Here is a 2,500-nt window from a genome sequence, read left to right on the forward strand (position 1 = left end):
GAAGGCTAAACTTGCCGGGTGTCTAAATAGCTAGCCCGTGATGGCTGGCCTATGTACTTAGAATATTGCAAAATGTGCTTTCACCAAAAAGCTATTTTAAAATCGGACATGTCGAGTGCATAGAGGAGTTCTGTATCTATAATTCTTAAAATAATTGTTATGCTTTTTGTGAACGTTTATCGTGAGTAATTTAGTAAATTGTTAGTAAATTCCCCGGAAGTTTGCGGGGTATGCTAGTTCTGAACGTCACATGCTAATGTAAAAGCTATTTTTTATATAAATATGAACTCGATTGAACAAAACATGCATGTATTGTATAACATAATGTCCTAGGTGTGTCATCTGATGAAGATCATCAAAGGTTAGTGCTGCATTTAGCTGTCTTCTGGGTTTTTGTGACATTATATGCTAGCTTGAAAAATGGGTGTCTGATTATTTCTGGCTGGGTAGTCTGCTGACATAATCTAATGTTTTGCTTTCGCTGTAAAGCCTTTTTGAAATCGGACAGTGTGGTTAGATAAAGGAGAGTCTTGTCTTTAAAATGCTGTGAAATAGTCATATGTTTGAAAAATTGAAGTTTTTGTATTTTTGAGGAATTTGTAATTCGCGCCACGCCTATCATTGGATATTGGAGCAGGTGTTCCGCTAGCGGAACGTCTAGATGTAAGAGGTTAAAAAGATGGGTGGGGCTAAGGCTTAAGAGGGTATAAACGATGCTGAATGGGTGGAGACAAAGAAGAGCTCTCCAGTAGGTGTACCAAAACATTCAAGGGGCCATTTTTCTCAAAAGTAACAAAAATGGTTTACTTAAAAAAGAAGAATTACTTCCCCATTGATCCTCAACTGCAATGTATGATATACCATTTTCCAACTTTGAGTCTCTACTTTTATCCAATGTAAAAAAAAAAACAATTTCAAATTTTGCTACATAAGAGCGAATCGATCCAGTTGGTCACATATCCAGTCGGAAAGTATTCAAGACCCTTTACTTTTTCCAGATTTTGTTATGTAACAGCCTTAATTTATTTTTTTTTTTTTAATATGTTCTCATCAATCTTCACACAATAACCCATAAGGACAAAATAAAAACAGGTTTTCAGAAATGTTTGCAAATGTATTAAAAATAAATAACATAAATACCTTATTTACATAAGTATTCAGACCCTTTGCTATGAGACTCTAAATTGAGCTCAGGTGCATCCTGTTTCCATTGATCGTCCTTGAGATGTTTCTACAACTTGATTGGAGTCCACCTGTGGTAAATTCAATTGATTGGACATGATTTGGAAAGGCACACAGCTGTCTATATAAGGTTCCACAGTTGACAGTACATGTCACAGCAAAAACCTGGAATTGTCCGTACAGATCTGGGGAAGGGTACCAAAACATTTCTGCAGCATTGAAGGTCATCAAGAACACAGTGGCATCAATCGTTCATAAATGGAAGATGTTTTGAACCACCAAAACTCTTCCTAGAATTGGCCGCCCGGCCAAACTGAGCAATCGGGGGAGAAGGCCCTTGGTCAGGGGAGGTGACCAAGAACCCGATGGTCACTCTGACAGAGCTCCAGAGTTCCTCTGTGGAGATGGGAGAACCTTCCAGAAGGACAACCATCTCTGCAGCACTCCACCAATCAGACCTTTATGGTAGAGTGGCCAGACGGAAGCCACTCCTCAGTAAAAGGCACATGACAGCCCGATTGGAGTTTGCCACAAGGCACCTAAAGGACTCTCAGACCATGAGAAACAAGATGTTCTGATGAAACCAAGATTGAACTCTTTGGCCTGAATGCCAAGCGTCACGTCTGGAGGAAACCTAGTTAAATAAATGTTACATATTGTTTGAAGATGCCCCTCCTTGTTCAGGCGGTGCTCGGCGGTCGACGTCACCGGTCTTCTAGCCATCACTGATCCATTAATCATTTTCCATTGGTTTTGTCTTGTTTCCTTACACACCTGGTTCCAATCCCATTCATTACATGTTGTGTATTTTCCTTGTCAGACATTGTTTGTATGTTGTGTTGTGTATTTTGTGGTAATGAGCTACTGGTATTGTTGCCCATGTTACTTTATGTACATTTTTTAGTTTTGGAGTTTGTTGTTTGTTTATTATTTTATTAAAACAACTCCAGTGATACCAAGATGGCTTCTCCTGCGCCTGACTTCCCTGCCACCCGGCGATGACAACAGGTAGTAATGTTCTGATTGGTTGCTCTACAGGTAGTAATGTTAATGTTCTGATTGGTTGTTCTACAGGTAGTAATGTTCTGATTGGTTGTTCTACAGGTAGTAATGTTAATGATCTGATTGGTTGTTCAGGTAGTAATGTTCTGATTGGTTGTTCTACAGGTAGTAATGTTCTGATTGGTTGTTCTACAGGTAGTAATGTTAATGATCTGATTGGTTGTTCAGGTAGTAATGTTCTGATTGGTTGTTCTACAGGTAGTAATGTTAATGTTCTGATTGGTTGTTCTACAGGTAGTAATGTTCTGATTGGTTG

The sequence above is a fragment of the Salmo salar genome, chromosome ssa06, assembly GCF_905237065.1.
Source record: "Salmo salar chromosome ssa06, Ssal_v3.1, whole genome shotgun sequence".
NCBI classification, from domain to species: domain Eukaryota; kingdom Metazoa; phylum Chordata; class Actinopteri; order Salmoniformes; family Salmonidae; genus Salmo; species Salmo salar.